This window comes from Panulirus ornatus, chromosome 52 (assembly GCF_036320965.1).
Source record: "Panulirus ornatus isolate Po-2019 chromosome 52, ASM3632096v1, whole genome shotgun sequence".
Classification (NCBI taxonomy): domain Eukaryota; kingdom Metazoa; phylum Arthropoda; class Malacostraca; order Decapoda; family Palinuridae; genus Panulirus; species Panulirus ornatus.
This window is the reverse complement of record NC_092275.1, coordinates 14,534,863-14,546,403: the sequence shown is the minus strand read 5'-3', so window position 1 is coordinate 14,546,403 and position 11,541 is coordinate 14,534,863. Positions and strand designations below refer to the sequence as shown.

Below are 11,541 nucleotides of genomic sequence, written 5' to 3'. Positions count from 1 at the left end.
GGGAAGGTCTGTAGCTGAGAGTTAGAGGGGAAGGTCTGTAGCTGAGAGTTAGAGGGGGAGATCTGTGGCTGAGAGTTGGTGTGGGAGGTCTGTGGTTGAGAGTTAGAGGGGGAGGTCTGTGGTTGAGAGTTGGTGTGGGAGGTCTGTGAGAGTGGTTCCAGGGTGGCACACAGCAGCTCTGCTCGCACTGGTCGCTGGCTGACGGCAGCTTTCTTTTGATTGATAGCTGGCTGACGGCAGCTTAGCTGTGATTGGCTCCCATCATTAGGCACGTTTATCTCTCATTGGTCGCCACGGGTTGGTCCATTATAATCTCGGAAAAATGTCGCTAAAGGTGAATTTTTCGATCTTTTTTTTTTTTTTAAATTTCCTTGACTGTTGCTCTGAGATAATGTGTTAGTCTTTTGATGATGTTATTAAGAATGAACAATAATCAAATATGTGAGAATCAAGTGTATCTTACTTCGAATATGATGAGGATGAGACACAGTGTGATAATACTTCAACAGGAATACTATCTCACAGGAAATAAGCTGCAGGAATCTGTGTGTGTGAGAGACGTGAAGGTCGACCAAACCTGTCGTCAATTTCACAGTAAGAGTATTGTGTGGCAGACAAAGTGTTTGAAGATAATCAGTGTAGCATTCAAGAATTTGTATGAGGAAATATTCAGCAAGCTGTTCACATTCTATATTAGACCAAATTACGTAGATTGTTCTTAAGTTCGGTCATCGTACTGAAGAAGAACAAAGAACTAACAGGGTTGATCCACATGAGGGACACAAAGATGGTATCGCAATATAGAAGATAAGTTTAGAGGCCTTGAATCCATCTATAATGAAGAGAGAAGAGTAAGGGGTGACCTGAACTCAAACTTTAACCTCTTGAGCCAGTTTGATTAAGGTAATAGTAAACATTTATCAGAAAGATACCGACGATACAATAATCAGAAGTTAGAAACATGAAATTAAGCCAGAAACCTGTCATAAAAGATTTGGAGAAGTAATTCTAAAGTATCAGTAAAATAATGGATGACTCCCTCCCCGTATAGTAGAAATAGGTAACCATTACCAGATGATTACACACACACACACACACACACACACACACACAAGTCTCAGTTTTGAGATCCTGCAACAGTTGATAGAAGATGGAAGGCGAGACCCAGGTGCCTCCACCTGGCACTGCCTCACCTGTGTGGTAACACCCCCTCCGACATTGCCCTACCGCACATGACACCTCTGGTACTGTGCCACCCCATGTGGCATTCCCCTTACTGCCTTGGTAGCAGCCTCCCTCGCCCCTGGCGGCGGGCACCCTCCCCCCCACACACACACACACACACACACACACAGCCTGACCCCTCCTGGGGGCAGCCAGCCTGCGGGACCACACAGCTGCCGCGGTAAAAGGAAGATTTACCAGAATTGTTTTATTACACACTGGTGTGTTGGTCCAAGGTCATAACCCTCTTGTCTCGCTCCCTACCTGTCTTACTGTGCTCCACTAGTGTTGCTGTGTCACACCAGTGTTGCTATGTCTTACACCAGTGTTGCTGTGTCTTACACCAGTGTTGCTGTGTCTTACACCAGTGTTGCTGTGTCTTGCACCACTAGGTTGTTGAGCGTAACACCAGTTTTGTTGTTGTGTGTTACGTAATCCTTTTCAGTATCTTTAAAAGAAATGTTTTTTGTTTTGCGTAGTGCCCCCAAATGTAACATTACGTTTTCTAATACACAAGGTTTTGAGAGAAGGATGAATAGCTTTTCTTATTATGTCACTGACATTATCTTTGTTATATAAATCATTATCAAAGTATTGTGAAAATTATAGTTATTATTTTTCTGTACAGAGAACTGCTTGTTATGTTAGCACAATGATTCCGGGAGCTGAGGCTAAACTGCCGAGACGTGGATCCGTTCTCTTTCCTGCTTGCCAGCTCGGTGGACGGACGTGGCTCTGGTCTCTCTACATAATCAGGTAGTATTTTTGCCCTTATTATTGTCATCTGTCCTTGATTATTTGTTATACAGAAGGATGAAAGTGTAGGCATTATGTGTAGAGGGACAGAGAGCAGTATTTATGAGTAGACGTCTGTTTCACGTTTGATTAGAGTAAATGTTTCGTTTGCTGGTTCGCCATAACGTCCGACCCATGCTCGGATCATTTGTGTTTTTGTTATTTGTAACGTATTGTTGATTGATTGTTGCACGTGTATTAGTTCGACCTGACCTGGTTATTTACTGAAATGTGATAAGATAGATTTAGGTTTGGTGTTTAGGTACGTCATCCTCGACTTGCAAGTAGCAACATCAACATTGCCTAGTGTGTCAAGTGAAGCAGTTGTCTCGGGACACAAACCTGGGCTGTTGTGTGGAGGGGTTGAGACCCATCGTAGTTGAAGGCGGTTGGGATCATAACATGTGAATGTTGCTGTGTGTTGCACCAGTGTAACTTGTGTTGCACCAGTGTAACTGTGTAGTACTGCAGCGATGTTGTGTTGCAAAAGTGTGTGACTGTCTTATCAGTGTGTTACCGTTACCTCGTTTGTTACTAATGATTACCATCACTGTTATTGCTTATTCGGGTTTTGTGTTAGAGAAAGATTGTAACATATCATACCAAGGCGGTAGTATCATGGTGTAACAGGATGTTACCTCCAGCTGTATCTTATTGGAAATGTTACTCCCTACATTACTTTTGATAGTGTCGCCATCTTTGTCACACAGCCAATGTATTCCTACTACTACGGTATATTGTTCGTATGTGTTACAACCTGTGTGTTTCTAACGTATGTGTTACATTCTATTAATCTGTAACGTATACGTTGCAATCTATGGAACACATATGTTACAACCTACGAGTGTAAAGTATGGATTACACATGTTTGTAACGTTGGTGTTACAACCTAAGTTTCACTACGTGTGTGACAGTAGAGTTGTTACACTTGTTAGCTATGTGTGACCATGGGGAAGGTATGTGTGACCATGGGGGAGGTATGTGTGACCATGGGGGAGGTATGTGTGACCATGGTGGGGGGGGAGGGTTACAGCCACGTGTCTGGCTCTGTGTGTGTCACTCTGTCATCGTTTGTTACCACCTGTCACCATCTGTGGCAGTCCTCTACACCAGCCGCTCCACCAGCTGTAGCTAACGTCTTCTACCAGCTGTGACCCTTACCACCACCTGTCACCAAATGTTACCACCATCTGTTGCAACGTCTTGTCATTAAATTCAACACACACACACACACACACACACACACACACACACAAGTAGGTGGGATAGGTATTCAAGCAGACTGTGACCATGAGTTCGTTCTCTAGGGGACTCTTTTGCTTGGGGTCGTCCTCCAGGGGTCTCGCCTGCTTGGGGTCGTCCTCCAAGGGTCTCGCCTGCTTGGGGTCGTCCTCCAGGGGTCTCGCCTGCTTGGAGTCGTCCTCCAGGGGTCTCGCCTGCTTGGAGTCGTCCTCCAGGGGTCTCGCCTGCTTGGGGTCGTCCTCCAGGGGTCTCGCCTGCTTGGGGTCGTCGTCTAGGGGTCTCGCCTGCTTGGGGTCGTCCTCCAGGGGTCTCGCCTGCTTGGGGTCGTCCTATATCTCTATATATCATGAAGACACTATATCATCTCTATTATAAATCTTCATTATGGCATTAAACTTATTTATCACAGTACATATTACACGTTACCTACATGATAAATGATGACACAACTAATTGTGTGCATCTACGTTGTATAGACCTTTGACCCGACTCTTAAGGTTGGGTCAAAGGTTATGAATGAGTGGTGGTCACCAGCATATGGGTCAGGTCAAGTGCATCTAGATATTTCAGGTGAACATGTGGGAGAGGAAAGTGAATGTGATAGAAAATGAAGTTTAAGAGAAACTGAGGCAAGGGTTGGTTCCTTTCTTTCGTAGAGACGCACATAATAACACTTGTATTTATTTGTCTATTTCATGTACATATTCAGTTAATTATGCTTGTGTAACTTTCTTTGTCCAAGAGTTGTTAGGGGTGACGTCATCCTACCAGCAACGAAAGCTGGTATAACCTTATAGCAGCCAAAGCTATAAGATAACACTCGCAAGTAAAGCTAAGATTAGCCAGAGCTGGACGGTAATGTCATCATACTGGTAACTAAAGCTAAAATAAGATATGAACAGCAGTAACATCAACAAGCACAAGTTCAAGACAAAATTAGACAAGTCCCCTCCAGAACGTAGCCACGGCTAGATTCAGCCAAAGCTAAACAATATTCTGTCCAATCGGCAATCAAAGCTAAGCTTAGCCAAGTATAGAAGATAATGACCTGAGTCATCAAGGTTATAATTACCCAGAGGTGCATAATAATCCGTCATTATCCACAGCTATAGTTATCCACTCCATTAACCACTTGCAGCTAGATATAACCAGACCTTACTGTTACAACGTAAAGCTAAGAATAGCTACCTTATTCTCACCATAAGCTAAAAGCAGCAAAGTTCGCAGAGCTAAAAATAGCGTCATCTGTACGAAAGACTTCTAACACAAGGTTGTGACGCCGTTACCATCTACAGGCGAAACTAACTACATGATCTTACGAGCTTCCAGACCTAAAGATAGGCAGACAGTTCCCTGTCCTGTCGGCTGGAGAAGCTAACAATAGCTTAGTGCGTAAGGTGCGAACTCCCTCAGAATATCCCATGTGATCAAAGTGACCCACGCACTCTCCTCCACCACCCACTACACCAACACCACTACACACCAACACCCTCCACCCACCACACACCACCACGGCAATAAGGCAACTACAATATCAATATTAAACTATCGATCATTATACATATATATATATATATATATATATATATATATATATATATATAGTTCTAAAAGATGACAATTGAGCGCGTGATCAAGTAAATTCCTTCTAATCCTCGTAGATTAGGGATCATATATATATATATATATATATATATATATATATATATATATATATATATATATATATATATATATATATATGTATATATATATATATTATCCCTGGGGATGGGGGAGAAAGAATACTTCCCACGTATTCCCTGCGTGTCGTAGAAGGCGACTAAAAGGGAAGGGAGCGGGGGGCTGGAAATCCTCCCCTCTCGTTTTTGGTTTTCCTAATGAGGGAGCAGAGGAGGGGGCCAAGTGAGGATATTCCCTCAGAGGCTCAGTCCTCTGTTCTTAGCGCTACCTTGCTGATGTGGGAAATGGCGAATAGTATGAAAAAAAAGATATATATATATTTATATATATATATGTATATATATATATATATATATATATATGCTTAGCGATGTGTACTGTACAGGGAGGGAGTTTTACGCTGTTGTGGTCCTATCTCTTGTGTGTGAGTGCAGACCCATTTCCCTGTTCTTATACGTACATGTATATATATTGTATGTGCAGAGAGAGAGAGAGAGAGAGAGAGAGAGAGAGAGAGAGAGAGAGTGTTAAGCTGTAGTCAGCAACACATCATATATAACCTCACGTAACACACACAGTAAACCCCTCACACTAAGGCTGGAGACACACCATTACACAAGTATCACTCCAGGGCTCAGGCTAAAGTTCACAGTGTCAAGGATCAGGAGAACCTCCCCTACAGACACCAGCAGATCCCCAGCAGTACACTGTCTCCCCACCGTCCCTGGACACACACACACACACACACACACACACCACCCACGCCTAGCATTAACTTATCATTGACCTGTGAATCACAGAAGCGTCTGTTTTTTCCTACTGACACATCAATTGAGTTTGATCTGTGTCCAGGAATTGGGGGAGAAGGTGGTTGGTCGTTTGTTGCTGGGGAGGTACTGCTATCCTACAGTCATGGTTCTTACCATTTTGGCGGCGTCAGAAGCCTCTAGTCTTGCCTCCTGCAGGTCCGCCACAGCCTCACATGACAGACGCAGGCCACAGGAACCCTCACCAAGACATAATGATTTGCTCTTAAGATGATATTCCTCTGGTGGTGTGAGGTGGGCGGGCCAGGTCCCCCAGCAGTCAGTTCCGGTCAGGAGGCACCTCGCTGGTTCTTCTTTAACCCACCCACACCTTGCGGCACTCCCCCCCCCCCCACCCCCTGCTCCCCACCTCTCACACTCTCTCTCTCTCTCTCTCTCTCTCCCTCCCACGTCCGTCCTCCCCCACCAGCTCTACCTGCCTGGCTCCCCTCATTCAACCAGGCTTCCCCCCCCCCCAAACACTCCCCCTCCCCTCTCCCGTCCCGCCCTATCCTGCCCTTGAAAATCTTCCCGAGCTGTGGTGTGGGGGACGGCGCTCTACCCCGACTTTAACTGCCTGGTATACATGATAATAGAGGCGCTCTCCACACACACACACACACACACACACAAGCTGGCGTGACGGAGAAGCTCTTCATGACGTGGCGTGACTGTGTCGTCACCGGTGCGTCACAGAAGCAACTGCTGCGTCACCTATGGACCACCTCAGGACCTGCTTCTGAAAGCAGGCGAGACAACCTCTTGTGTGAGTTGGGTCCCTGAAGGTGACCACCAGAGCCCCGACCATGATGGTGTGGTGACCACCAGAGCCCCGACCATGATGGTGTGGTGAGGGTAGGTGGTGGCAGTAACCATGCAGGGTTAGGTAACACAGCCAGGCCCGGGGCAGGTGGAGGAGTTAACACAGCCAGGCCCGGGGCAGGTGGAGGGGGTAACACAGCCAGGCCCGGGGCAGGTGGAGGAGTTAACACAGCCAGGCCCGGGGCAGGTGGAGGGGGTAACACAGCCAGGCCCGGGGCAGGTGGAGGAGTTAACACAGCCAGGCCCGGGGCAGGTGGAGGGGGTAACACAGCCAGGCCCGGGGCAGGTGGAGGGGGTAACACTGCCAGGCCCGGGGCAGGTGGATCATAGTCTCTCTCCTTTAAGGCTGCTATACCTTTCTCTACACCCCCTGCCCCCACCTCCCTCCTACTGGGACCCCATACCGGATGTTCCACCCCCGCCATCACCACGCCACTACCACCACCACTACCTCACCACCACCACCACCTCACCACCACCACTACCTCATCACCACCACTACCTCATCACCACCACTACCTCATCACTACCACCACCATACCACTGCCACGCCACTACCGCCAATACCACTACCACACCACTACTACCACACCAATACCACACCACTACCACTGACACCACCACTGACATCACTACTACCACACCACCACTACCATCACCACCACTACAGTTTGCCAGTACCTACTTTAGTGTGGTGCACAACAGTATTCAACACAGAAGAGTAGGGGGTGATTTGATCAAAACCTTTGAGTTTTAAACCAATTTGATGACGTAGACGATGAACAGTTCTTCGAAAGATGAAAGAAAAGAACAGACGAGGACATCAACCTAAAAGTGAGCCAGAAACGTGTTCAAGAAGACATAAAGAACTACTGTTATAATACAGTAGGTACGAAGTAGTCAGGTGGACACCATAGACAGGTGTCCCACACGAGTGTACACCTCTCTCTCAGTACAGTACAAACAGGACATTACCTTACCATGCACACGTCTGGGCTTCTCTTTCTGTCGAAGTCATATTCCTCAGGTTTGGTCGTACGTACGTACGTACGTGTGTGTCATTACCCATGTGTGGTGTACGGGGGAGGGGTCTACACCACTGGGGTCCCGTCTCTTGAACGTGTACAGACGTGTGTGTGTGTGTGTGTGTGTGTTGCCTGGTGGTCAGGTCTCGTTGCATGTACGCTCTCTCTCTCTCTCTCTCTCTCTCTCTCTGGTAGGTCTGCCCAGCTACACGTCAGGGTGGCCGGGATGGGCGTGGGGGGTTGAGGTGGGAGGTGGGTGGCGGGGGGGGGGGGGGTAACTCCTCGCTAAGAAACACGTGTATTGATTCATGTAGACCACCACACACCACACACTGTCCGGCTGGTGACTGCTGCTGCTGCTGCCACAGCTGTTCATGCTGCTGCTCCTCGTAATGGTGCAGCTGTTCCTCCTGCTGCTCCTCGTGATGCTGTTTTCTTTTTTTTCTCTCCTGTTGTTGCTGCCGTTGTCAGTACCCGTGTGTGTGTGTGTGTGTGTGTGTGTGTGTGTGTGTGTGTGTGTGTGTACATCATCATGTACCCAGTAAGAGTACACAACCACAACATGACACTCACACGGCATCTCAGCAGTAAGTGGTACACAGCCCCGCCGTTCCTCCGTCCGTCTGTACGACATTTGTTCGACGCGTGGGAGCGTCCTCACTCAGCCCACTACGCTGCCGGGCGTATGTACAAGGCCGTCTCTCCAGACATGTTTCTAGGGAGAGTTGGTTATTTGTGTATGGTGGAGATGTGTTACACCTGTTGTTGGTGTTGTTGTGCATTTGTTTGTGTTGTTGCTACGTGTTCTGTTGTTGTTGTTGCTCTGTTTCTTTTGCTACTTGTGTTATCAAGTATTTTGCTTAGCTCTTCTGTTAATTTGTTATTGTTCCTGTTGAAGTCGTTGCTCTCTCTATCTCTCTCTTTATCTCTCTCTATCTCTCTCTCTCTCATATATACATGTACGTATGCATTCATCTACTTACCTGCTCAAGGATCCCCTTCTACGGGGCTCCTGCAGTTCTCTGGAAGCCGACCACGTCCACCAGGTGGAACCATAAGTCCTCGGGAAGTATGGTCTTGTATGGATGAGTCAGGCGAGGGAGCGACAATCAAAGGCGTAAGTGTCTAGTGACGTCAGTGTGGAAGCTGCATCTTGGGCGTGAAGTCTTGCAATAGGTTGAACCAGTGTTCGTAGTTCTACAGGAAAGCATAATGTTTACAACGCACACGAGAAAAAGTAACTCGTACATGCCTGGGGAAGTGCAGATTCTGTTGGTGTGGTGAGAACAGGTGATCTGTGAGAACACACGTGTGAAACGATAGGTAAGTTTTGTGCATCTGTTTGGAAGTTGGTGGCTGGCTATGGTATAAGTAGGGCGGCAGAGGCTTGGTGCTGTGGCAAAGCAATGAGTGCAAGTGTGGCATGTTTATGGTTGCTAGGAAGCCTGTGATTATTCTGGGAGACTTGTTTGATGTGGTTAACAGGTTTAGTTACTTTTATAAGGTGAAGGTGAGGCACGTGAGGCCAAGTTTAGGGTTTTAGGATGAGGTGGATCAAATGTGTGTAAAAGCTATTAAAGGATTGTTTATCTTGGTCAAAATTAGTAGCAGTAAGTGTTCTCTGAGAGCGTAGTGTGTTCATGGCTTGCGTTTTGATTGTGGTGCAATGAGAAAATGTCTTGTGTATGTCTAATGTGACAGTGGGTATGAGTGGAGCTTTGCTGAGTGGAAACAGTTTACCATAGTTAGGGCTATTGGGGAGGAGGGTACTGGATTACTTCGTGTCTGTCCAGAATTAAAAAGTCGATGAATTCTAACATTACCCAATGTTAACAGTGGAAGTTTACATAATCTAATAGAATTTGTTAACAATATCTTATGTTAATTTGAATATAATCTTAAGTTTTAGTAGCGTCACTCCATGATAAAAGTTCAAGTGTAATCGTATGTAATGAGAGTAAAAATCATCCGATATCAATAGTGCAAATGTAATGCAACGTATGTTAACATTACCACGTACACACGTTGGCGAATCACACATTGTGAACCACACTAGGAACAACTCTTCCATTTGTTAGTTATGACATTGTAGGGTCGTTCTGCTTTCCCGGGTACCTCTTGTCTGTCTCTCCTTCTTCCATCCTCTCTCTCTCTCTCTCTCTCTCTCTCTCTCTCTCTCTCTCTCTCCTGGAGTGATCCCGTCAAGGGACAAAGAATAATTCATTCATTCTTTCCCGCCACTTCCAGCACACAGGCACTCCAGTCAATGGCTCCTTCCCAGAACCACAGGCGTCCACACCGCTCCATGATCCGGCCGAGGATGACATGAATTCATTAAGCCGTTCTTCCAGTAACTGAGTAACGCATGTGAGGCACACCGAATATCCTGGTGGTCGAGACCCGTATCCGGTTAATGGCAGACGATTTAATCCTGAAAGAAAAACGCTTGTGGATCTTTTTTTTTTTTTTTTTGGTGTTGTATCCTGCTCGGCTATTTATCGGCTATTTACCTTGTTATTTACAGAGATATATATCTAGTGTCTTTCATTTTACTGGAAAAGGGCGTGGTTAAGAACTTGATTTCGAAGAAAATGTAATAACTTTTTTCTTATCTTTTCCTGGAATAGTTTTACATTATTGCTAAAAGGGTTAGATTCACGACACGGCAGTACAGGGAAGGTGGGGAGGATTGTCTGGGAAGAATAGAAGATTTCACAAAGAATTCGAATCCATTGAACCATTTGAGTCTAATATAAATTTCTTTTGAAAAAGATTTAAGAATGTCAGATACAATTGAAGTCGGTAACAGTATAACAGATAAACCTATTGTAGTAACGCTGGGACACCGTCCTTTGTATTCAGTAAAAGTATGTAACACTTTCATGTCTATTCGCAAGTAACACGGGTAACACCAGTCTTTGTACTTAGATGTATCACTATATAACACCATATTGTGTACTCACTATGAACAGCATGTAACACCATCCTGTGTACTCACTTGTAACACGTTGTAGCACAACTCCATGTTCTCATGGGTAACACAAGAAGCACTTCACCTAGATAGAGCCTTCAGAATACAATAATAAATCGTGTATCATAAATCCCAGATGACTGTGAAAAGCACATATTTGTGTATCAAAGATATGTGAATGAAAACTGATACATATTTACCTCTCTCTCTCTCTCTCTCTCTCTCTCTCTCTCTCTCTCTCTCTATATATATATATATATATATATATATATATATATATATATATACATACATACATACATACATACACACACACACATGACAGGTTACGTCCCTAACTAAAGATATGTGCTTTGATGTATTTGAATTTCTTCATTAGAATGATTATTTACACACAAGAATACACATATATCTACCTTTCTATCTTTAGATAGATACCTAGATATACGTATAGAAATATAACTATAGGTACAGAATGACTGACCTCCCACTGCAGAGCAGAAGAATGCAGTAGGAACTCTCCCACTCTCTGAACTCTGCCCTTTCGTGTACAACACCTGAGCCAGCCCGCCATCCACTTCAAATACAATTTATCCCTAATTATTTTGGCAACACATCAAGAGACGGTCACGGCGCACGCGCGGGGGGGTCGTTAGGGAGGCGGGGGTGGTAGGTGGGGAGGCGGGAGTGGTGGGTGGGGAATGATAGGGGAAGGGGACGCGGGTCTGGCGGAGGTCTGGGGGGGCGTCTGTTGGGGTGGGGAGGGGGAGATGACAGCCATGAAAGCACAGGCGCGGGAAAGCTGGAGGCGGCGAGCTAGGGAGGGGGTGATGGTTGGGGGTTATGGAGGGGGAGTTGGGGGTTATTGGAGGGGGGGTGGGGAAGTGGCGCGGATCGATGGTTCATTCACAAAATCCTGGACAGAGGGAGTGAATGGCTGGCAACCTTCTGCTCTCTCTCTCTCTCTCTCTCT

The 11,541-nt window shown here is 45.9% G+C and overlaps 1 long non-coding RNA gene across 1 annotated transcript in view; it reads left to right on the top strand.

Moving 5' to 3' along the window:
• The first annotated feature begins 1,861 nt into the window (after positions 1 to 1,861).
• Positions 1,862 to 11,541, top strand: part of LOC139765106 (uncharacterized) — a 76,952-nt gene continuing 67,272 nt past the window's right edge. Inside the window, exon 1 of the long non-coding RNA XR_011716573.1 lies at positions 1,862 to 1,980. This is a non-coding gene — a long non-coding RNA (uncharacterized lncRNA). The remainder of the gene's footprint in view (positions 1,981 to 11,541) is intronic.